The sequence below is a fragment of the Haliotis rubra genome, unplaced genomic scaffold, assembly GCF_003918875.1.
Source record: "Haliotis rubra isolate DU_JTF1 unplaced genomic scaffold, ASM391887v1 Scf188, whole genome shotgun sequence".
NCBI classification, from domain to species: domain Eukaryota; kingdom Metazoa; phylum Mollusca; class Gastropoda; order Lepetellida; family Haliotidae; genus Haliotis; species Haliotis rubra.
In genome coordinates, this window is record NW_025765869.1 from 1507113 (window position 1) to 1534374 (window position 27262).

Sequence of the window (27262 nt, forward strand, 5' to 3'; positions counted from 1 at the left end):
CTTTAATTGGAATGTTTTAGCTTTGCTCGTTAGTTTTATATTATATCTGTGATTTTCTAGTATTTTTACTGTCCATCGTCGACATGTTTTAATCTTCAAAATGTTTTCACTTTTTATTGTATTAATTGTTTTCGTCACGATATGGCTGAGATATTGCCAATGTGACGTTAACTATTAACTCACTCACTCACTCACTCACTCTCCGTATCTGGGCGTCAATTCTTGCTCACATTATGCTCATCAGTTACTGGATTGTCAGGTCAAGGACTTGTTTATTTATTACGTGCACCTTCATATAACGGAAATACTTGCGAGTACATGTACACCTGCATCAACAACCGACGTGATGCATTTCCTGGACGTTTACCAACACGTTCCCACGGAACTCACTCACTAACTCCCACGGAACTCACTCACTCACTCGACCCGTGAAGATCCGCGGTAGAATAGGTCTTCAGCAACCCATGCTTGCCACAAAGCGACTATACTTGTCGTAAGAGGCGACTAACGGGATCGGGTGGTCAGGCACGCTGACTTGGTTAACACATGTCATCGGTTCCCAATTGCGCAGATCGATGCTCATTGCTCATGCTGTTGATCACTGGATTGTTTGGTCCAGACTCGATTATTTACAGACCGCCGCCATATAACTGGAATATTACTGAGTGCGGCGTAACACTAAACTCACTCACTCACTCATTCGGGGCGGTGGGGTAGCCTAATGGTTAAAGCGTTCGCTCGTCACGCCGATGACCCGGGTTCGATTCCCCACATGGGTACAATGTGTGAAGCCCATTTCCGGTGTCCCCCGCCCTGATGTTGCTGGAATATTGCTAAAAGCGGCGTAAAACCGTACTCACTCACTCATTCACTATTTCATGGCATAATTTCTTGGTATGCTGGAGCTTCACTGGAAAGCATAATGGCAGTCAAGTTGCGCCTCCATTAAAACATAGAAATCAGAGTAGCCTCGTCTTTTCCGACTCAACTTCAGAAGGTAAACTGACTTTGATACGCATTAGATCAGGACCAACGGAGAAATAATGGCGATGCAAAGACCACGATCTCTCATCTTTAACACGCTCTAAATACAAGGCGGCATTTACTATGATCACGCCTCACTTTGGTTGAAAATAACTGAATGTTAAACAACATAAAACATCCAGATCTGTAGTATGTGCTTCGCTTTCGTCATCACTGTAATTCTACAACTCGACTTTATGGGTACACGATCAAGGAATGAAAGCAGTCTGATCTCGTCATTGGCCAAATTATTCAATCGTGTTGGGGTTTTAGCATCATGAGCCATTAAAGATCCTATGAACGTTTTCATTCCCTTACAAGAAATTCCAACGGGGCACTAAAGCTTGTGTTTTCACATTGATTTGATACAACAGTTCGCTATTGATGTACGCAAGATCAAAATATCGACATTTATTCATGAAATAGAGCTGTTAGTCCGTATATGTAAATTTGTACACTGATTTTAATCAAAGCAGTACCTTCTGCCATCATTCAGTTAGATCAAAGCCAGAAGGATAATTCAATTATTTATCAAAGCAAGACCTTTTGAATAACGACAAAATAAGCGCTTGCCTCAGACGACATGAAATCAAACGAGTTTGAGCAAAGACGTGTTCCTTTCATTTGGCTGTGCAATCACATGCTACGTAAAGACTGTATAGAAATGTATAGAACTTCTAGCGTAAGGACTAAATCCAAATGTACACGTTAGTCTCAAAGCGAACCATCTGACGATGTGCACTAAATACAATTTGCTGCATATATTTATCAATATATATGTGTGTGTGTGTGTGTGTGTGTGTGTGTGTGTGTGTGTGTGTGTGTGTGTGTGTGTGTGTGTGTGTGTGTGTGTGTGTGTGTGTGAGTTTCCCCTGCTTTGAGATATCGCACGAATACATTCACGTCTGCACATTATAAGTCAACCTGTCTGGAAATATCCTGTTTCAGGACAGAAATAAACATGTAAGAATAAACGGGATCATAATCGACTATTTGTATTCATTGGTCAATTCAGAAAACTACGCTTATAACTAGCTCACGGATATAACGAACTCGTGTGTGTGCGCCTCGGACACTTGCTCTATGTTTTAGTCGAAACGCGTACAACGAAGTACGGATATAACAAACTAAACTTAACATTCCGCCTGAGTTCCTTATAACCGTAAGTTTACTGTACTTACAAACGAGAATATACGCATCGTTGTATAATGTATAATATGCTTTGCTAACAGATCAAAGGCACTTTTTGTATGACGGCACTCTGTATTGACGTCACTGCGCAATTCTCGTCTGCAGCCTCGTTATCAAACGTACCCTTGGTAACCGACGTCACGATGCATGTCAGTTGTCATCGCCCCGTACAGTCCTACGGTAAACTACTCAGTAGCACCCCGTTTCTTATATTGCTGTTGCTTCAGTCGGCTAACATCACTGGTGGAAATATTACGTTGATGTTTTTCGACGGATAAAATGTCTCAGTTCGACTCACAATTAAACAGCGACACGGCAACGTTCGCAATTTACATCCGTGGAAGGTCGCGTGACTAGTCAGCTTCATCTGGATGTCCTGATCTCAACTTACGTTGGAAGTAGAAATGCGACGTACTACCTTAGATTATTCGTCCGTAAGTGGCATCTTCGAAAAGAAACAAAGTTCGCTCTACCCCTCATGTATAGTGTAATAAAGTAGACTTTCACCCTGAACTATTATAACGTTAAAGGGCACGTTGCCGACACGATGAAAACTAGCCATGTCGTGAATGCATTTCATCTTTCTCTACTTACGTTTTCAACTACTGGCTCGAATTTATTTCGATATAAACAGTACCTGGGAATATAACATACATTCTACTTCCCCACTGAACGTATTTCATATATTAATCGATGCTTGTTTTCTTATGCAGAATGACAGTAGATGTGCATTCAATAACATGACCTCAAGTGCGGTTAAAATGATTTCATAGATCAATATTTTGAGTTATCATTTGAGGACATAGAGTCAGGAAAACACAGGTGGCAGTACTGTGGTCATTCCTGCACAGCTTGAGTACAATCGTTTGCTTCTACCGTGTGTTGAGGACATGCTCGCTGAGGCAAATGCTCTAGATGATACTTATCAATGCCATGGAACTAATTGGCTCCATATTTCCCTCCGAAGCTGGTCTTATCATTGTCAATTGTGAATACTCTCCGTTTTTTATCAGAAGGTTTGCCTTTTTGATGATAAATCAGTATTTTCTCACGTCATGATATTCATGTACAGAAAATGACGTGCGGGCGTCGCTGATGTGATTACAGGAAGATGACAGTCTTAAACGCATCACTATTTTTGACATAACTCAGTGACGAAGGGTTATTATCAGTTTAACGCTAGCGAAGTATAGTGCCCTCAGAAACGTCATGTTCGTATGCTCGCCATATTTTGTTTGTAATTAGGTACAATATTCAGTGTGCTCTTGTTTTCGCAAATAGACATTTAGGATTTCTGTTTTCGACGTTGTAACTGTCTGGCTTGCACAGTACACATATTTTATGGGACACATAGGAGAAGAATGTAATGAGACACAAGTTGAGATGTACGGACTGTGGAGTTGAATGTTGTTTTATGCCACAATTGACAATAATCCAATTTTATTAAGGCGTCTTGAATTTACGAGTATGTGCAAAGCAAAGTGCGGATGATAGCATGGCAGCTTTCCTGCCGTCGGGGAGCATTGGGGTAACCAAGTGGTTAAAGCATTCGCTCGTCGCGCCGAAAACCCGGGTTCGATTCCCCACATGGGTACAATGTATGAAGCCCATTTCTTGTGCTTTCTGCTGTGATTCGGCTGGAATATTGCTAAAAGCAGCCAGAAACTAAATTCACTAACTCACTCATGCCGTGGGATATTTTGAATACAATCAGCCAGATCAGATCCATCCCCTATGTAGAACGTTTTATCTCCTACGTATGACGTACATTTCTCTTGATGAAGCGTCCGGCGTAGTTGGATAGGCGAGGAAAAACCTTTTCTTTGCCAATTATATAACCGTACTTATCCATCTGTCCATTTATGTATGGACATTTTTAGATAATATTAGTGAATTATATTCTTCTTCTTGATCATTGTACTTTCCTCAGTTGAATGTAAGTACATTTTTCAAAGGTCACAGAAACTTAAACCCTGCTCTGTTTACATTCTTGTATTTTGAGGCTATATCCCTTGTCGTCATATGATGTCAACTACAAACTACTTCGGAATGACGCAATTTAGTTTGTGTCTGGCTAAGTCCCTATCAATCAAACCTCATAAATATGATTTTGATTAAAACGCAAGGTGAGACGTGCTTGTATCAAAACTCAGTAAAAGCAAATATGCTTACTGAAAAATACAATGCTGGATGTCAAAGGTAAAACAACAAAATAACAAGAAATGAAGAACATAACTAGGTATAAAGTTCAAATGTTCCTTTTGTACTGTTTCTAGAGAGACTGTATGCCAGTCTGGAAGAAACTTGAACAGTGGATTACGGAAAGTATCCAAGCACTTAATTTGACTAAAACTTTGATTTGAATTGGCATTTTAGGTAAGAACACATTACTGAATCACATAATCTTCTCTGCTAAGAGATATATTTACACATGCTCTTTGAAATTATTTTTTTCCAAAAGTTGATAATTACTTTAGGATATTTTTCACCACTGAAAAATTCATTTCCAGAAGAAATGATAATTTTGAAAGTTTTTCAGACAAACGGTTTCCTCTCATCCGAGTATTGAATCCTCAATAACTATATAATCAAAACATATTGCTGTTGATATTGATATTTAATGTATTATATCTCTATTGAGAATAGCAAGCTGGTATGTACACATATCCTTCTGTTTGCTACACATATTCGTAGGTTTGCTTGTATTCAACGTATTGGGAACAATAAAAACAAATCATATATTTAAAAGAAAAATTCTATGTTAGGCAGATGAAGAATATAGTTGAATATGTTTAACGTTACGCTGATGTATCACTTACAATCATGCAATTCTGGTTGATATGATCTATAATGATATATATCCTGTACTGCAGTGAGAATTAGAATCTTCTCTGAAATTCCAGTGTTCACTTTGACGCATGTTTTCTTTTAATATTACTCGACCATTTTCTCAGAAAAGCTTATTCAACAAACTATTTATGTCAAAGTAAAGTGTTGCAATGTAACTCAGCGCTGCGGAACTTAATTTCAATGTGTGGTTATTAAACTTTGGGCACATTTTTTGTGGGATAAGACATTGAAAAGTGTTATTGCTAATGTTTTGGCTAGAAGCATTTTCTACATATTACAATAGCAGGAATAAACCGTTTGGTATGGGTAATGAAGAGAACATACGTTGGAATCTAGCAACATCAGGGACAAAATGTTTAATTTTGATCATATTAAGAATATTTAAGAAATAAACAATATAATAAGGTAAATCGGTTTAGTGGTATGTTACAAAACATTCAGGCATTTGGTTTCCCTTGTATTCATATTAGTTCATTATGAATGCAAAAATAAAAACGTGTCATCAGAAAATAATATTTTGGTAACTTGATCATACCTGTCTAATAAACTTGGAACCTTATGCAAGTTCGATACCGGCACTCGGTATATAGAAAGGTCGTGTAGGGCTTTGGCTGTTTCACCTCCTGTTAAACTGTATATGTAAATTAGCTGAAACATTGCCCAGTGAACTTTGGAAAATGTCAAAGGTAGAATTATACACTGCGAGGTCGCCTTCAGCAACAACAACCCGCACTGATGAACGCAAACGTTGGCACCGATAATAGTCACTGGTTTTCGGTTCAATCCATAGTATACCAATTCATGCTGTGTTCTGTAACAGTGAGTGAGTTTTAGTTTTACACCGCTTTTAGCAACATTCCAGCATTATCACGGCGGGGGACACCAGAAATAGGCACCACACATTGTACCCATGTTGGGAATCAAACCCGGGCCTCTGGTGTGACGAGCGAACACTTGCTTTAACCCATAAGGCTACCCCACACTGTCCCGTTCTGTAACAAGACACCAGTGTATAATTATAAAATTATCAGTTGCTCTATCCACTGCATGCCTTGTATTTATCAGGGTTATTTTGTGTTTGAGCTAAGTGATGCACGTATATCTAAGTACTGTATATTTACATATAGATGACACATCTGGGATATTACATATACAAGTAAACGGCAATTATCTGCAATTATCTTTCACAGTCATTCAAATCAGTTGATTAGTGTAGGAATGAAACTATACTCCATTGCAAATATTTGAGCAACAGTATAACTGCAAGCATCAGAGATGCAATGGAATCAACGAAAATTCTAATTACAAATTCGTGAAAGCGATCTGGTACTACTTATTAAGCAAAAGTGTAAATAATATGCAAATCATTATCATCTGAGACAGTGCAATCAACTTCAGGAAAACAGACACTACATGTTTTATCTCGTGTACGACGAGTCTCCCCATTACAACTGTCGTTCAATGCAATGCAATTAAATACTGTGGGAATAGCAGCCCTTATTGCATCTACTACTATTTCAAGTACTGTATCATGTTCACACATAAATGGTATTGCTTCCGCGTGTAGATGTGCGTGATACTTACTTTTGGCACTCACAGTCTGGCCACAGTTCTAATGTCATTCGTACATCATAAATTGGGCAGATTTCAGGGGTAAAATAAAATCCTTGAACAGTGAGTTGACCAGTTACAGAGTAGAAGACCTTTACAAACACAGCGGTTGGTTATCAGCAGTGCTGCAACTGTCTTGCTTCCTTGGAGACAAACTTAGCAGCTGTCAATCATAACTAAATTCGACTCAACGATGACCGTTGACAGTTACTTTGGCATTTGTAATTTGCTTCACTCAATTGCCCGTGTCAGTGACTGATTTCAAGCGGATGTTTTGTGTGAGAAGTGCCGAGACATACATTATTCCTTTTAATACGTCTTTCATATTTTGAAGAAGAGAGATTGTAGTAGGAGGGAGATTTGTGGATACGGAATGTATATATAATAAGCGTGTGTGTGCGTGTGTTATGGTGGCCAGTATTACCTGTTAGGATCCTAACATGTGTACAGTGTCTCAGTCTATGGTTTGCAGACATTGGTGCACGTTTCTGCTGCTGACTGACCCCACAGAAGGCGTCCAAGGCTCTCAAGAAAGGTCCACGATGAAAGGAGAAAATCATACTAAAACAGCAAATCAACTCCACGTTTACTTGCGCCCCGTAGTTCATGTTACTGTCCGACGATTATAAATTGTTTTGCATGACCTGTTACCACCATCCACTAATCAACACACTCCAGCCAGATACAGATAATGTTTAGAGGGTTGGAACTGGGTGAATTGCCAGTGGTCTCGTTTAATGTTTTTGATGAGTCCTGGTTCACTGTCGACTGTCCAGACAGGCTAGGGAGTGTCTGGAGGCGTCCTGATGAGTCTGATGCAAAAGACACCAGGACCTATTTTGGGCCGGATCTATAATGATGCGAGGCCAGAGTGGTTACCAAAATGTCACTACATAATGTTCATGGAAGGGCCACTTGACAGTGCTACCAGACCCCCCCGAAAAAATAAAATATATATATATATATATATATATATATAAAAAGAAAAAAAAAAAAAAAAAAGAAAAAAAAGGAAAAAGAAAAAAGGAAAGAAAAACAACATAAATACAAAAGAACACACGCGAAAACCAACATAATGGCGACAATACTTGGGTCACTTGTGCAATATGCCGGGACCAGAGACAGTACATTTATATATACAGTCACAGCAACCCTGTCTTCGGCTAGGAAAAGGTTCACGAACGGTCTGTTTTTGACCTCGCCTGCATGTACGAATGAATCAAACAGACCAAGATTGGCAATAAATATACAAATTCTATGACATACCGATACCTCAGTGAGTATTAATCTGGTAAGTCATGTTTCTTGCCACTTTCTTCTAACCTCGAAATTAAAATTGTCTAAAATATTCATATATTTTAGGCCCCCAAACCTCGAAATTTAAATCACCTCGAAAGCTCTGGGGGTCTCAAACCTCGCAATTTTAGTACCTTGAAAATTTCCCGGTATACGGTATCAAGACACCGTGTTGTCTGTCACGATGCTTTGTGTCTTTGTCCCCAGTGCCCATGATAAAAAAATGCTTTACATCTCCAAGAAATATAAACCAGTTCTGTATTGCCCATAGCAAATATGTATTTGAGTCAGGCCAGTTTTGCAATACCAGTGTCTCTGTATATGTACCCTATCATATCACTCTGAAGTTGAACAGTATGGTAAGCGGAGCAAAGGTTTTAAACCTGTTCTAAACCTGGCAATACAAATGTCAGACTGAGTGTATATGCAAAATTATACGGACGTCATAGCAAGATATATAGTATCATAAATGGTTGTCGTATCGTATATAGTGAGATACAGTTCCAACGAATTACTCTTCCTCGCTTCCAAACACAACTACTGACATATCATCGGTATTAATCAAAGTATGTACGTGTACACATGTAGAAGTCCATACGACTCGAAACACATTGCAAGATGAGCATGAGCATGATATTCCTGCAAAAAACACCCATTTCACCATGTCATTAAAGTTAGATATTTGAACGCCCCACCGCTGGAGAACTGGAGACATCACATTACTAAATAATTAACGTCAGAAAAAGCATTCAGACATTTGATAGACCAATGATGTGGTGTTTTAGCACTAGAGCAATATCACTGGGGACAACAGAAGTGAGCTTCTTACATGGGGAATCGGTGTGACTATCTAATGCTTTATCCCACCGCCATGATCGACCAATGAAATGAATAAGAAGAAGACGGCATTATCCAATGATAAAGCACAAAGTTTTGCGGCATTTGATTCAAACTGGGCATTTAGGTTCTGAACCACGCTGTGAAAAAAAATATCGATTCAAATTTCGAAAACTGAGCAAAGAATATTCTCCTTTTTCTCTAAGATGGCCGAGATTGTACGGCAGCACTGGAAAGTCTCTTCTGTTTCTCATGTTTATCCCATTGATCACGAAGAAGGAGATGGACGGCAATTTTGACTGAATCAGTCTTACAGCATATAACTGTCGCTCAGATCGGCCAGTGTAATTAAGAAAACACATTACCACTGCCACGTTCTCTACCTGGTGAGCGACGTTCCGATTGATCCTCAACTACTAGTATTTACTAGTATTTAGCGAGAGTGAGAACAAGGATCTGATTTATAGTCCAATCCGCTAACACTGTATCATCCTGTGTTTAGTTTGTAATTATTTAATCTTTATTAATTATTAAAATAAATTACTAATAATTAATTATTACTGAAAATGAAATAATTATTTTATGGTTCTACTTATGAGTATTTATAGATTAATACGTCGGCGACACGTTGCAGGATTGCTTATAGCTCTAATTAAATCAGTACAAAAACTGAACGCAGGATGATACAGTGTTAGTGGATTGCATGTTCAATCAGATCTTTGTTTTCATTCCCGCTAACAAAAAGTTGAGGCCAAGTCAGAAAGACCTTTCTTCTGACCAATCGTAGCGACGCAGTACAACCTCGGCCATCTTTAAGACAAAGGAGAATATTCTTTGCTCAGTTTTCGAATTTAAATCGATAATTCTTTCACCTTGATTCGGAATGGAAACTGACCAGTTAGAATAAAATGCCGCTTTGTGCTTTTTCATCGGACAATGTCGACTTCTTGTTATTCATTTCACTGGTCGATCATGTCGGTAGGTTAAAGCATTCGCTGGTCAGACCGAACACTGTGGTTCGATTCCCTACATGGATACCATGTGTGAAGCCCTCTTATGTTGTCCTCGGTGATATTGCTCTAATACTGCTAAAACACCCAACCATTGGTCTATCAAATGTCTATATGGTTGTTCAGACCTAAATTGTAATGTGATGTCTCCAGATCTCCAGTGGTGGGTAGTGCTAAAAAATGCCATTACCATTGTATTGCCACATCTAACTCACTGCTTAACACTTGTTAAGAGATAGAGATGTTTCTTACTGGCCTCAGTGTCAGCGGTCCCGGCCCCACAATGTGACAACAATGTGATATATTGTAGTGCAGTATAAATATATATATATGGGTTTGGGTAAACACGTGTGTAACGAATACTTGACATTTAGATTCTTGTCTCCTTGCACGTGTCTTTTTAAACTCGAATGACATCCGTAACCCAAGGTCTTTTGAAGGGAAGTCTTAAAGGATCCTTTAAAGACATCTCGCTCGGTTGTGTTCCCTAATCTGACGCATGTTGCTTTGTCGTGTGCGAAAGAAATTTGACAGTGTAATAGGGCATATCCAGGTTTCTTTAGGAAGAAAACTCCATTCCTTTCCTGGTATTAAAAACACATGTTCAAGGATAGATTCCAGCACAGCCTGAGCTACAGTTTCGAATCTATAATCTGTTCTGTCCTTGTGTAATAACTGACTACAACTTCATTCTTCATTTCATAGGATAAGGAAAACGTATCCCAACACGACAGCAATTATAAAGTAATTATAATGTAATAAGTGTGTTTGTCTGGATTTGATGTCATGAGGAAGGGTCCGCTGGCAGGACGAATCCCGATTTCTTTTCTTGACGCCTGATTTCCGAGCTTGTGTTTGGCGCAAAACACCACTGTAAACACTGCCACATTAAAATGCATGACGGAATATCTTGGAGCAAGTTTGGCGTTGGTCTTTTGATGGTGCAGGTATCTCACACAGACCTTTTAACTTGTGACGATCGGATAAAAACCTGAATGGTCAACGATACGTCACTGACATCCGTGACAGTGTTCTTGGACCACATTCCGATGACCATCCTCTGAACACTAGACCAGTCTTATTGGTAGGCCACGTCGTAGTCGTCCCGTTGGTGATGTAATTCGTAATGAAGCGGTAGCAACTCAAGCTTGATCTCAGATCTCAATGCCACAAGCATGATTGAGACATTATGGGTTGCAGAATACAGCAGAGATATGCTCCAAAATCATGATGTATTTGGAGCAAGCCCTCCTTCAAGAATAGAACACTAAACGTAAACGTCAACTTCAGCGTCCGATACAGTAAATGAGGGGGAGGGTCTGTGATGCTATTACAGTTGGCGGAACTTACACCGTATATTGACACTGATCCCGGTCATTGCGTGGTCATTGGCAGAATCTTGAAAATGACCTTACTTGTTAAAGTCATGCAAAGTCATGTCTTTTTTTGTCATATTTGATTCCATGAATAAGCTACATTTTGTTCTTCTTTAACATTTCGATTTAATTATTTCGGTTTAATTATTCCTTGTGGGGAGGGTGGTCAGTTTATCCAGATAGTAAGTTCATTTAAGGTAGGGATAAATACTTCTGCTATGGGTATACGTAATATAATGGTAAGATATGGAGTGTTGCAATACTATTTTCCGTGTGTATATGCTGTTATACTTTAGCTGGTAAAAGGTCATTACAATACATCCGCTGCACATACAATTCGAAGAAACTAAATCATATGTAAAGACCCAACAACAAGCTGTCTGCTAAATAGCTGACGCGAAACAAATATTTGCAAGAATGTACGAAACGTGTTTGGTTAGTTGACATCGAGAATAAGGGGCATGAAATTCGTATCTATTATTTATCAAGTCCAGGCCTGGTGCTTATCCATTGTCGCGACCATCTAATGAAATCAAATAAGTTCAACCTCTGTCTTGCCTCAAAGCCTAATGAAATCTGTTCTGTGTATGCTATTCACAATAAGCCTATTGCCTAACGTCTTGTGGTTGCAGTACGAAGGAACATACCATTGAACTTGCAAACACTGTGGAACAGAGTGCCGTTTAAAGGTGTTTGACTGATCAGTGTGTTACATGATACGCGCTGCTTAAACGAAAACTAAAATCCAACATTTCATACACGTGTAACTCATTGATGGTAAGTGTTCGCTTCATTTCAGTAGAATAACTACGTATTGCCCCAATCCTGCATTCACTATAACGTTAAAGAGATACGTTATTATTTGTATCGTCATTGTCGTTTGCAATCTACTCGGGGATATGTAGGAGGATTAATTGTCGTGAGGTAGGAAGGCGATTCATACATATTTCTCCAATCTGCAATAGAAGTCTTTGATAAAAAACACATCAAACGGGAACTTCAACACAAGCTACTTTGGTTATTTCCTGTGTTTTGTTTTCCGAAGGAAATAACAAGGTTCACGTTTTTGAAGAAATTGAATTGGTTAATTAAAAAAAGTTCAATTGGAGGTATTCTTGTTGTTATAATAACTATGCCTAAACGCATCTTCAGAAACATCTCCATGTAATGGATGGACCGTTGTAGCCTGACAATAAGGGCACCAGATGGTCGCGACACCATACACACGGTGAAATTCACGTACCCTAAAAACTTCATTCGTCATTGACATCACGACAGCCTCATATATTATTTGTATATGCAAGGAGAGTACATCTGGCATAACTAAATTACAGCCGCGAGGTCTTGATTCACAGACCTTCATGGACATTATCTTCCTGTTCATTTTATCCTAGATGATGAGCAAATCGCAAGCAATGCAAAAATACTAAACTAAAGAATTGTCCCAACCACAACTTTACGCTACCTGAGTGGCGAGTATTTACTTCTTGCGAGCGCCAGTCATAGATAAGCTACTGTTTGACACCTTTAATAGGATCAGTGCCCGTGATACTAGTGCCCCGTGACAATTCCACACATTCTTTATTTAAGAGTTCCACGAATACATGTACGTGTGCATGTAAATGTGCAGTGGCTGTAAGATCATAACATGTTTGAATTAGGTTTATATGAACTTTGAATCGCCAGGTGACATTGATTGTAACAGAAATCATAAGAGCTGACAATTTATGGATATCAGCTTCTTTCTAATGACGGACAGGACGTTTAAGGAGTATATTCTTATTCCGTCATCAGGTGAATGGAAACCTAGGGAAGAGACAGATATATAGGTACCCTTGGAACAACAACAGCGATACGTTAACAATGGACAGGGCAGTTAAAAAGGGAAGCAAGTAGATAATTGGCGCTGACTGGTTATCATAATGAACAAATAGAAGCCAATAATAATTTAATGCTTTTAATAATCATTGATTTAAGAAATATTTAAGGGGGATAATAGCAATGGCAGGTGATAGCTAGTAGAGATACTTAAGTTGAAAGTCAGATATGTTCCCTGGTCACGGTTGATTTGCTGGTTGGGATCTCCTGATGACTTATGGCTGCTTGTAGCTTCCTTTAACGTCAGTTGTTGGAGGAGAGGACTTTAGTGGCTTTCCACGTGGTGGCGTGGTCTTGCTTCTTGCTGGAGTGTATGTGAATGGTTGACTTCGATACATTTTCACCTTTTGTGTGTATCACTTCTAAAACAGAATCGTGTTATACAGATCATGTTCACTTGTTTGGTCTTTGCATGATGACTTTAGTAGACAAAACCCGATTAGTTCCCTGTCATTGTAAGCTAGGATAAAGGATGAATCTACAGAAGACACGAGCCATGGCTTGCTTCGTAGCCATCCACCACTCAAACTACATATGAAACCAATGTAGCTTTCGGAAGAAGTTCCTTATTCACTCCCTACTCGCATGTGTATCAAACATATTTTGTTTCAATCAACAAACCTCACACGAATATTAACATAACGCTGACTCATAAACATAAGCTGAGTGCATTCATAAAATATGTTCATTAAAATCAGATTTTGTTGACAGGTGCATCGGTACAAATGAAAAGTCAAACTACAGCATGTTTTGATAGAATTGTATGCATGTGTCATATTGCATCCTTGCTCTGAGTAAAACCCTGGATTCTATAGCATTCTGCTAGTTTCTTTCACCAGTGTAAAGACGTTTAAGAAGCTGGTCAACCTTGGCTCTCCATCTTCATGAAGATTACACGCCGTTATGCAAGTACAATGCAGTGCAAAGCGACATAACATCCAACTCTAAGACGGAAAGCGACATGAGAGACATGTTACCTCATTCTGTTCAACAGCTTTAAATTGTGCTGTGCAGTGGACTAAACCCTGTCCTATTTTAGCTATTTTATGTTGTGTTCCATCTGTTCACACTGAATGTGTATATATCATATGTGTCTGCTGTAAAGAGAAAGGGCATCGGTGTCAATTGTATGGTACAAAATTAACTGTATTAAGTTGTTTTTCCCTTGAACCTCATGACATGGCAATAAATGAATGTAGGTCATGGACATTTTGTTATCTTGGGCCGGGATGCAACCAAAACTGAATGCATAATGTTTGTCCACTGCACAGAGCCTAATTATAGAACTTGTCTACAGCAAACAACTGTTAGTCTACCAATTCGGCAACCTTCATTGATTCACCTGTGATGCGAAGGTAATCTCCTGTAGTTCGGTGATGTCTGGTTCACGCAGGATGAGTTATTCGCCTAATAAAACCATCTGTTTCCAAATGAGTGGTGCACTGGGAGTACTGGATTATGCTAATACTTGACATGGAATCACGCTTGGCTTTTCAAAAAAATATATTGATGCAGAATTATAAACTATGCAAAGTGATTTATTCCGTCTCCCACAAGCATAATTATGAATCAACTTACCATCAGATCTGACCAATGCGGGTTCCATAGGATTTTAAACGACTTACACTTAACAACGATAATAGTACACAGCGTCTCGATCTGGACTATATATCTGGAATAGGTCAAATCGCTCACTCTCGAGTCAAACTAGGATGTAGCGAGTTAAATACCTATAAGTGCGACAGGCACATCTCTGCAGTTCCTTCTTCCTGCGGTTTGATACGCGAGGATACCGCTCAATACTGCTTCATATGTCCAAATTATAGCACCATGAGATCAAATACATACTTCTTTACAATGGGATTTACCCTAACCCCTGCACAATATGGAAATCCCTTGGAATTCGCTATTGTTAGTCAACATGTTTTGGCATCCTATTAATCTATTATCTTCTATCTATTTACACTTTGACTGTGCTTTGTTTCATTTGTGAATTGTGAGTAATTGGAGCGGTATTTATATACGTCGCAAAAGGCTTGTTTATCCACATACAAGTTACGAAAACAATATGCTCAAACTAAAATATGTACATCTGTACATGAAATCAATATGTATACGTACGCATAATTGTGACACTTTGTTATCAGTTACAAATGCAGCACATATAAACGTCTACCATGACAATGGAACTGTCTTTGTGTCGGTACCGTAAGGTATCAATTCGTTTTTGTATCTGATAAACAACTTTCCTGTAAAGCCATATATATCGACAGCTAACTACAATGCACTAATGCCTACATGTGTATGCGTATGCGTCTCGATACCCAATTATGATGGCATACGTCCGATTTAAGAACACCAACATGACCCTGGTCATACATGTGAAATGACTGCTTCTACACACAGGAACTCACCCTGGTCATACGTTACAATGACTGCTACCAGACACAGGAACTGATCCTGACAAACCAAATCAATGCTACCAGACACGGGAAGTAGCCAGTAAGTGTGACTGGATTTGTTCTTCCGGTTAACAGTACAGCTTGATGTGGTTTGTAAAATAAATAAAGTGTTTTGAGATGGTAAATGCTACAGGAATTCAGTTAACAGTAACCTTGTGTGTGGAATGATGTCTAGATGATGTATATATATAGGCTAAAGGTTAACCGTGGATACATTAACATTGTAGGGCTATTGCGCCCTTACAGCAACCAGAATCAAAGAACACAAGACTTCTGACAGTTTGATGTTGAAGAATATGTTTCACTGTGCTGACGTTATATAAGTCAGCATTGCGAGACCAGAACGAACTGTCAGTGACACAACTCTCGGACCTTAATATGTATTAATGTATGGATTCCATACGCATGTATCGTTTAGCAAATAGATTTTTATAAAAACCCACATCGAACGTTGTTTATGCAAATTCCTGGAGACGGTTCTGTGTCATAAACTTGTCCTTTTGGGACACCTCACACTTCAGCCTCTTCAAATTATGTAATTTTTATATGTCTGTGTATGCATTTGTTTTGTAATACTCGATCGTAACGTGAACAAGATACGTTCTAGGACATTTAACTTGATGCGTTTGGTTCCTTTCTTGTCATATTTATGTTTCGTAAGAGGTATTTATGAAATTCTGTACCAAATACTTTCAATTCCCGTGAAATGACAACCCTGTGTGCAATATTCTCAGGGATACTATTCAGACACAGCAAACATGTACCTAAACCAATGTTTTAGGAACATTTAACTCGTGAACAGACATTGTGCTTATCACTATACCAAGCAGCAGCAAATTTCGTAGTTAAAGTCAGGTAGGATTGAAAAAAACCTGCAGAATATGTCATCTTTCCTTCCTGACTGACATGCTTTCTCGCTATAACGTTCTTTGCAGTGAAGCATTGAAAAAAGCTTTGCTTAACATTCTCTCTGGAAATAGCTTGAGCATTAAAAAACCCACAATTTGGACCTATATAGTTCTCTTTGGAACACGAATAACGAGCTGTTTCCTTTGCTCCAGCGAATCAGGCGTGGCGATGTTAGCGCAGTATGTAGCCATCATGTCGTGGTGTTGTGACCCTGGGGGCAGCCACTGCGTTGGTTCTGTTGTTGGTGCCGATAATTCAGACGTGGTATAGTGCTCAGAGGGCAATTGAGGCATTTAAGATGACGTAAGATCGTTGCTCGGCGTTGAGACGTCGAATCAGACTGGTTAGCGTTCAGTCATACGTGGAGCCACCATGAGGTGCACGTGCATTTCAAGTTTGCAACCATCTCCAACGACACTAGATATGGCAGCGCTTTTGGAAACATTTAAAGACAAAATCACCAGGTAATTGGCTGAATTGCAATACCAATTGTTCAATATGATGCTATATTCCCGGGGGAGGCTTCAAATTACACGTTTGGGCCATGAACATCTGACCAAGAATTTTACTTATCGTTGTAAGAGTTAACAATATATATGTTCTATATTTCTAATTCAAGTGATTAGAATCTGTCCCATTTCATCTCTTTGTGTTTTTTTGTCAGTTGAGTGAGAGGTTAATATGAACTCTACTCAGGTTGTCAGGTTATTCTTCTCAGTTTTAAATTAGGAGAAAAAAACCTCATTACACTCAATTAGAGTGAGTGAGTGAGTTTAGTTTTACGCAACTTTTAGCAATATTCCAGCAGTCGCTCAGTTAGATGTAGTCATCAATCGAATACGCATTTATGCCACTGCGATGGTACCAGTATGTTCCTTCAGTCAAGGAGCCAGGCTGTAATATCTGTAGGACAGATGCACAGTCTGCGAATAGGAAAGTGGGTTTGGAATACACTACTACTGTACTAATTTAGCAGGCAGTGCATTTGAAAATATTGAAAATATCCAGTATGGATAGACGATGTATGTCACTGTGCTAGCTGTGTGGTTATTCCAATAATACACCTGCCAATGCATTTGGCATTGCATCAAAACATCATCCTCGCAATTGCATGCCCAAAACGTGCTTCCTGGACTTCTTTTACCTCGTACGTTATCCCTGACCATAGCTCCTTCCTCGAAGAAGAGATAAACACACTTTGTCTTTTCACTGCAAGTTTACATTCATTTCGTGAGAGTAGTGTCATATGAGGTTTCATTTCTCATCTTTGATTTAATGTACAAGAGAAACACCTATGAAGACATACATATATGGTATACAGTCATCGAGACAAGACGAAAACGTTTCCAGACCTGCGAAAATAACGATTCAGGATTACTAACTCCTTTTTCAAAAGTTTGTAATTGGCTTCTTGTAAGAAGACACTCCTAGATCGATATATTACCACTTGTCATTCTAGATGATAGCGTTTCTACAGAACGGTTTCTTCTTCTTCTTTAGGGACGATTAATAGTAATGTCATCTGAGCCATTACCTAGAAAGAAAACCAATCGGCATAACGTAAAGGGCAGCTGTACACGAGTAAAACACAACAGAGAAAACCAATTATAATAACGACTAACTGTTTATCCATTGAAGAAGAATATAATGTTCTTCTTGTGTAACCAATATATGTACCATTATGATAGGCGTATTGAACTTCGTATTGTCATAAAAGCGGCGTAAAACCCAACTCACTCACCTTTATTGTCATACTGGGATTTTCATCAATTTGCATTTTTGTTGACACATATCGATGTATTTCAGGTATTGTCAGTGTGTATAATTTTGATACACTAATGATAAAAATAGAAGTCTGTCATAAATAATACTTATGACAACTTATACGAAGGTACTGAAAAAGAAAGGCTCTTTCATGTTCGTACTGCATGCTAAATAACATGCTTTTGGTTTGCGATGATTTCTTCTTTGAACGTATATGGATTTCATTACATTTACTTCTTCGATCCCTTGAACTACACCGACATGCGTCTGACAATATTAACGACCACACCAAACATGGCATAATATTATTACAAAAAAAAACATTTGTAAAAACATATAAAGTAGTCTACCCATCTAATTATGAGTGAACAAATATGACTGTTGGAAAATTTATTATGCATGTACACCCCATAGGACGTAAACAGACACTGGGCCATGTGGAATTTATTCACGTATAGACATCTTCTCCTTAATTTCTCCCTCTTTGCACTCAAAATAATTTGCAATGATATGATGGATAGATAGCTTTAGGAACCGAATGCATATGTCTGAGTACATGATCGTCCTCCAAGTTTAATAATACTCTTTTGCTTTGTGATGATTCTTTCTTTGTACATATATGAATTTCATTACATTTACTTCTTGAATCTCTTGAATGACACCTGCATGCGTCTGACAGAATCGAACGACTACATCAAACATGGCATACACCATCTGAAAGAAATAATATCCAGTAGACAAACCATGAAGCAACCTTGTTTCCTGTTAATAGAAGTATTGTACTGGTTCAGAGGCCAAGCTGTCTACCGATTTTGATATACAAGCGTTTGAAGGATATATCACTGCGCATCTTTTGTGATTTCAATCAAATGTACATTGAAAAAAGGATTCGAAAACAAATCGACTCACAGTGATTTAAGCAAATCTTTACTGATGTAAAATCAGATACAGATTTACAATAGTTAAGTGAAATGCAAATGTACATCTTTAAACCAGTACTGTCAACCCAGACATGGTTATCGAGGATAATTATTCGAACATTGCATTTTCACAATGTTTTAAACTTTAAGGTCGTATCGTTCCATAAATCTATCAGTATCTTATCTGCCACGAGACAATGTATCACAAGAAATATTTGTAAAAAACATAATATTATGTAGAAGTACCCATGGAACTGTATGAGTGAACAATTATGACAGTTAGGAAATATATTATGCATCTACACCCCATTTGCAACGCAAGAACGCAAACAGACACTGGGCCATGTGGCATTTTTTCACGTATACACATCTATATATTTGCCCAAAGATGCATACCAGATCATTTACAATGATATGATGGATCGATAGCTTTATGTACCGTCCGACTGCATATGTCTGAGTTCAGAGTGCAACACTTCCATTTACATTGTTTCCCTTCCCTGGTATATAACAATTATCTTATACACATTATATTACAGATGCACCTTAAGTCAAAATGTTACAGCCTGTGATAGAATCTACAATTTAACTTCATATCACATGTACAATCATTCTTCCAGCCTACGAGAAGTATAAATGCATATAAAATCATCTTCTTCTCGTTGTCAATGATTTCTACTCTTTATTCTCATTTGACTCTGACGGACATCTTCCAGGTCTAGACATTATATTGTTCCATAAGTGCATCCTGCAGATTACAAATATTGATACCATCCCCAACGGTGCCAAACTGCAACAGAGTACAAATCAAACTACTGAATAGCAAGGGCTAAGGTCTCATACATTTATTATTACTTGGCATCTCTGGTTATGTTTAATATCGCCTTCATTTCACGTATTGTCTATTGGAACACACTGAGTGAAACGCGGCCCCAGGCAGCCTCTGTGTTGAGTAGATGCTTTGGTTATGCCAGTAAACCAAGACATAGAGTAATATGCTGAACACACACACGGCATTCACATTGATAGACAACGATTTCGGACTGAATAGGGATATTTCGACTTTCTTGACTTGAAAAAAACTTTCCTTTTCCTAATCATCTTGAGGGCATAGAAGGGCAAATGTCAGTTTAAGGAGATGTATGTTCGTGAATAAATGCCACATGGCCCAGTGTCTGTTTGCGTTCTTGCGTTACATACGGGGTGTACATGCATAATACATTTCTTAACAGTCATTTTGTTCACTCATAGTTCCATGAGTAGATTTCTTCATATGTTTTTACAAATATTTCTTATGATACATTCTCTCATGGCAGTCAAGATACTGATAGATTTATGGAAGGACAATTCAATATGATACTACCTTAAAGTTTAAAACATTGTGAAAATCCAATGTTTGAATACTAATCATCAATAACCATCTCTGGGTTGACATTACTGTTTAAAGATATACATTTGCATTTCACTTAACTACTGTAAATCCATAGGTATCACTGTGGGTCGATTTGCTTTCGAACCCTTTTTTCAATGTACATTTTCTTGAAATCACAAAAGATGCGAAGTGATGTATCCATGAAAAGCTACATAGATTCCTGCATATCAATATTGGAACCAGTACTCACTTTCCAACAAGAAACAATGTTGCCCAAATGTCGACTGGATATTATTTCTTTCAGATGATATTACACCATGTTTCGTGTGGTCGTTCAATCAGATGCATGTCAGTTGCGTTCAAGGGATCGAGGAAGTAAATGTAATGAAATTATAAGTTATAAGTATCATTTATGAGAGACGGTTCTTTCTTATCATTACTGGTCCAAACTTATACACACAGACAATACGGTACGTAACTCCTAAAACATTTAGTCAATTTAAGTGTACCAGGTTTTAATCGTAGTATTTTTGTTATTTTAATGTATGGCTAAATCTCAGTATAAACGCCAATGGATGAAGGGATGGTGTAAATCCAGCTAGGGTCCATGCAGGTAGCAAAGGCACTGTAAGTCCCCATGGTCCCATGGTTTTCGTCTTTTACTGGCCCATTTTACTTCTTTTAAAGTTATATGCTAGCTAGTTTTAACTCATTTTGTGATAATCTAGTGGTTTTACTGTCCTTCGTTGACAGGGTTTTATATATTATCTGTATGTATTATAAATTTAGAACTAGTTTTAGTCACGATATGGCTGAAATATTGCCGATGTTACTTTAAATTTTAACTCACTCACTCACTCACAGACAATACCTGAAAGAATGCACCGTCGATATGTGTCAAGTTTGATGAAAATCTCGATCAGCATCACGATACAAAGTTCAATGCCCATATCATATTGGTCTCACACGAACAACATTGTATTATTATTCAATGGATAAACAGGTTGTAATTGATTCTAGCTTTCATGTTTTACTCGTGCTGACATTTTACGCCTTGACGATTGGTTATGTTTTTAGGTAATGACTCAGATGACATTATTATTAATCGACCCCAAAGCAGAAGAAGACGAAACCGGTAAGAAGAAAAGCAATTATCCAGAAGGACGAGTGGCAACATATGGATCAAGGAGTATCTTCTTACAAGAGGCCAATTAGAAACTATTAAGAAAGGAGAAATCCAGTATCGTTACTGGGGGAGAGCAAGCGTTTTAGTCTGTGTAGACTGTGTATACCTAATATATTCATCTCAGATGACAAACAAAATCTCACGTGTCACTACATTCACAAATTGAATGTAAACTTGCAGTGAAAAGACATGGTGTGATTATTCCTTCTTTATGGAAGAAGCTGTGGTCAGGGATACTCTGTACTAGGAAAAAGAGTCCAGGAAACATTTTTTGGGGCCTCTAATTGCACGGGAGGACGTTTTGAAATTGTTACAATGCTTAGTGTATTGGTGTATTATTTTAAGAACCACACAGCTAGCACATTTACATACATCTCCTATGCATTCTTGACATTCTTGTACCATGGCTATGCAACAGGCAAAGTGGAGAACAGCTGTAGCCAACTCCGAAAGCTGGGAAGAGAGAGACAGGAAAGCAGTACGACGGTTTACATTTAGAAAGCGGATTTTCGCCATTTGTCACGGTGCAGATGAGAAAGTCAGAAATAACCTGGGCTACTAGCATGACCACCTGAGCATGCTCGTTCCAAGAACACAAATCTGTAAGTGCAATGCACTGCCTGCTAAATATGCAAAGTTGAGTTTTATTACAAACCCATTTTCTTATTCGCAGACTGTGCATCTGAACCCCAACTTGGCTCCGCCAACGCAAGAAAAAATTTCAATGTGGTCTTAAGTCATTTTCAAAAGGGGGGGTTCGAACCCCCTGACCCCCCGGATCCGCCCATGCTGCAGATGTTACAACATGGCTCCTTGACTAAAGAACATACTGGTACCGTCGCAAAGGTTAAAGTGGCATAAATACGTATTTGATGGATTACTACATCTAATTGAGCGTAATGAGGGAAGTGGAGGAGGGTTTTTCACCTAATTTAAAACTGAGTGTAATAACCTGACAACCTGAGTAGAGTTCATATCAACCTGTCACTCAACTGATATAAAACACATAGAGATTAAGCTGGTCAGATGCTAGTCACTTAAAGTAGAAATATAGAACATACATTGTTAACTCTTACAACGATAATGCAATGTGCACTGTGAGGTAGTCTTGAGGGTTTAACAAGATACGTTTGGCATTACTGTCTTTGCAGGTGAATCAACAATGGAGGTTACCAGATATAGTCGAATGCATTAATGTCCTTTGTCCATTTTTCACGACCATTTCAGCAAATTACCACACATGCTTCAGTAATACTTATTTGGTACTTACAGCCGCACATCTGATACGTACAAATGCATTTTTGCCCTAGTTTTTGGTGTATATACAGAGCCGCAGGAGAAAAGTCCTTGGTCAGATGCTGATGGCCCGAATGTGTAGTTTGAAGCCTCCTCTAGGAATAAGTTATGTGGCATCATGTTGAACTATTGGTATTGCAATTCAGCCAAATACCTGGTGATTTTGTCTTTAAATGTTTTCAAAAGCGCCGCCGTGTCGAGGATCGTTGGACATTGTTGAAATGAACGTGCACCTCATGGTGGCTCCAAGTATGACAGGCACCTGACAATAACAGGCTGCCATGACACGACTGAACGCTGACCAGTCTGATTCGACGTCTGGACGCCGAGCAACGACCTTACGTCATCGCAAATGCCTCGGAATGCCTTGTGAGCACCATGCAACGTCTGAATCAGCGGCACCAACAACAGAACCAACGCAGTGGTTGCCCCCAGGGTCACAACGTCACGACATGACGGCTACATACTGCGCTAAGATCTCCACGTCCGATTCGCTGGGGCAAGGGAAGCAGCTCGTCAATTTAAAAAAAAAGTGAACTGTATATGTCCAACTTGTGTTTTTATAATTCAAAATGGTACACTAAGTTGTTTGCAATGATTCACTGCAACGAACGTTATGGCGAGAAAGCATGTCAGTCAGGAAAGATAGATTACAGACTCTCTAGTCAGGCTTTTCTTTTCAATCATACCCGACTTCAAGTACGAAATTTGCTGTATCTTTGTATTGTGATAAGCAAGGAATGTCAGGAGACTGTGAAAATGTGTTCAAAGAAACGGTTTAAAACTTGTTATATCCATTTATAATGTATGGATGATTTTTCACAATATGTAAATATGAGATATCTGTTCATATACACGATAAGGATCGAGATTAAATAAAGTATTCATAACATTAGTTTAGGTTCATGTTTGCTGTGTTTCTATCGTATCCCTGGTGTAAACACGAGGAGAATATTGCAAAAAAAAGAGTCGTCTATACACGGGAATGAAAGTATTTCTTACCAACTTTCATAAACTTTATGAATCATGCATAGATATTACTAGAAACGGACCAAACACATCAAGTTAAATGTCCTGGAACGTATCTTTTTCACATTACGATCGAGTATTACAAAACAAATGCATACGAAGACATCTTAAAATGAATTTAAAAAGGCTAAAGTGTGAAGTGTCTCAAAGGGATACGTTTATGATAGAGAACCGCCTCAGGGAATCTGCATAAACAACGTTCGATGTGTTATTGGCAAAACGATACATGCATATGAAATGCATAAGGTCCGACAGTTGTGTTATTGACAGTTCGTTCTGGTCTCGCAATGCAGTTAAGTAAAATATATTCGTCATACATCATCCAGACATCATGCCACACACAAGATTACTGTTAACTGATGTCCTGTAGCATTTACCATCTCAAAACACTTTATTTATTTTACAAACCACATCAAGCTGTTCTGTTAACCGGAAGAACAAATCCAGTCACACTTACTGGCTACTTCCCGTGTCTGGTAGCATTGATTTGGTTTGTCAGGATCAGTTCCTGTGTCTGGTAGCATTGATTTGGTTTGTCAGGATCAGTTCCTGTGTCTGGTAGCAGTCATTGTAACGTATGACCAGGGTGAGTTCCTGTGGAGAAGCAGTCATTTCACATGTATGACCAGGGTCATGTTGGTATTCTTGAATCGGACGCATGCTATCTTAATTGGGTATCGAGAAGATTCGTACAGGTATTAGTATATTTTAATTAGCTGTCGATATGTATATTTTACAGGACAGTTGGTTATCAGATATAAGGAAAAGTAAGATACCTTACTGTAACCCTCACGAAGGCTGTTCCATTGTCATGGTAGACGTGTGCATGTGCTGCATTTGTAATCGACCACAAAGTGTCACCATTATGCGTACTTATACCTTCGATTTTATCTACAGATGTACATTCATTAGTTTGAACATGTTATTTTTTGGAACTTGTGTATGGATAAACAAGCCTTGCGCCTTACATAACTATCGCTCAAGCAACGCACAAATCACAAATGAAAAATAGAACAGTCAAAGCGTAATAGATAGAAGGAAATAGATAATAGTATAAATGATGGAGGTGTGTCGGATATGAAGAAGAAGCTATATTTTCAAATACGATTTATTGATCAATTTAAATCGTTTTTTCTGTTTAATGAAATCATGAAACGATACCAACAGAGTTTGACTGACGATCGCGGATTCTAGGGAATTTCCATACAGTGCAAAAGTTAGGTTAAATTCCATGGAATAGAAGTATGCATTTGATCCCATAGTGATATAATTTGGATATAGAGAATACTACCCGAGGTCTCGTTACATACGAATTATACGAAACGAGTGTCCTTCCTATGGTGTCTGACCGTATGTAATGAGACCGAGTGTGGCATTTCACTTATTGCCCACATCTTACATGCATGAAATTGACAAAATAGCGTATTATGTTTAGTTTCATGGCTTCAAACCGAAAACGGTTTCATAAAGAGGTTGCGGAAGAATTTTGTTTTGTAGTACACTTTTTGCATGACGTCACACTGTATTGCCGTCACTATGCCATTCTCGTCCAACGTCACGATGCCTGTCAGTTGTCATCGCCTCGTACAGCCTCCTACAGTAAACTAATCCGTAGCACCCCGTTTCTTGCTTTGCAGTTGCTTCATTCGGTTAACATCACTGGTGGAAAAATTGCGGCAATGTTTTTCGACGGATATAATGTCTCAATTCGACTCACAATTAGACAATCTTTACATTCCCATTCCAATGCATCAGTGGAATGTCGCGTGACTAGACAGCTTCATCTCCATGTACTAATCTAAACTGACATTGGTAGTAGAAATGAGACTATGGTTTACGTTAATGGCAGTTGTAATTAAAATAACCTAGATAAGATATTTATCCTGGACGTAAACTGTCATCAGACTGTTTAAAATAACGTGCGCCATAACGTCGGGACAGACACGTCACGAGAACAGCGCGTCAGGTGGCCTTGTTAATTAAGGTCACCGACACCATCCCTATTCATTTTTTTCTGCCTTTGATTAATCGTCGTAAAGTATTAAATTTCGCATCTTAGAAAATAAATACAGTTCGCTCTACCCCCATGCATAGTGTAATAAAGTACACATTTGCCAAGAACTATTATAACGTGTATTATAAGTTGCAGAATGAATGAATTCACGTGTTTGTTATAAATGAAAAAGCAGTTCCGTCGCAACGTGACCTAATTGAGAGGTTATCGGTTATTCAGTCAAATCGTTAGAATGTCAGGTCAGGTCGTTACGGCACAGGTCAACGCGATACGACACTTGTATGACGTACGAGATTAGTATGTCGACCACGTGAGTAATATATGTGACGAAGTAATGAGCAGTATCCTCGCGTATCGAACCACAGGAAAGAGAAGGGTCTTCACGGATGTTCCTTTCGTACTTATGGGTATTCAACTAGCTACATCCTAGCGATTTGGCTCATTGTCGATCCATAGTCCAGATCGAGACATGTGTATCATGATCGTTGTTAATTTTAAGTCGTTTACAATTCTATGTAACCCGCATTAGTCAGGTCTGATGGTAAGTAGTTTCATACGCTTGTGGTGGACGGAATGAATAATTCCGCATAGTTTTTAGTTCTGCAGTTTGTTCAAGTCTTTATATTTTATTGAAACGCCAAGCGTGATTTCATGCCAAGTGTTACGATAATGTAGTAATCCAACATATTCCAAAATAGCTATAATAGGACAGGGTTTAGTTGGAAGGGAAAATGTCTGTGGTCACTTAACCACTGCACAGCACAATTTAAAGCTGTTGAACGGAATGAGGTAACATGTCTCTCATGTCACTTTGCATCTTAGAGTTGGATGTTATGTCGCTTTGAACTGCATTTTACTTGCATAACGGCGTGTAGTCTTCATGAAGAAGGTTATCTAGCTTCCTAAACGTCTTTACACTGGTGAAAGAAACCAGCAGAATGCTATAGAATCCAGGGCTATCCTATCCAGAGCAAGGATACATTATGACCCATGCATACAATTCTATCAAAGATGCGGTAGTTTGACTTTTCATTTGTACCAATGCACCGGTCAACAACATCTGATTTTAATGAACATATTTCGTGAATGCACCGACTTATGTTATAAGCCAACGTGATGTTAACATACGTGTGAGGTTTGTTGGCTGAAACAAAGTATGTTTGATACACATGCGAGTACCGAGTACTAGGGAACTGTTTAGGAACGATGCAGTGATTTAATATGTAGTTTGAGTGGTG

At 38.6% G+C, this 27262-nt stretch overlaps 1 long non-coding RNA gene across 1 annotated transcript; it reads right to left on the reverse strand.

The window, feature by feature from the left end:
* Positions 1-13466: 13466 nt before the first annotated feature.
* Positions 13467-25540, reverse strand: LOC124274121. The gene is made up of 3 exons (XR_006897864.1): positions 25360-25540; positions 14917-14922; positions 13467-13478 (listed from the first exon to the last, which is right to left on the reverse strand). It is a non-coding gene; the product is annotated as an uncharacterized LOC124274121 (long non-coding RNA).
* Between the last annotated feature and the right edge of the window lie 1722 nt (positions 25541-27262).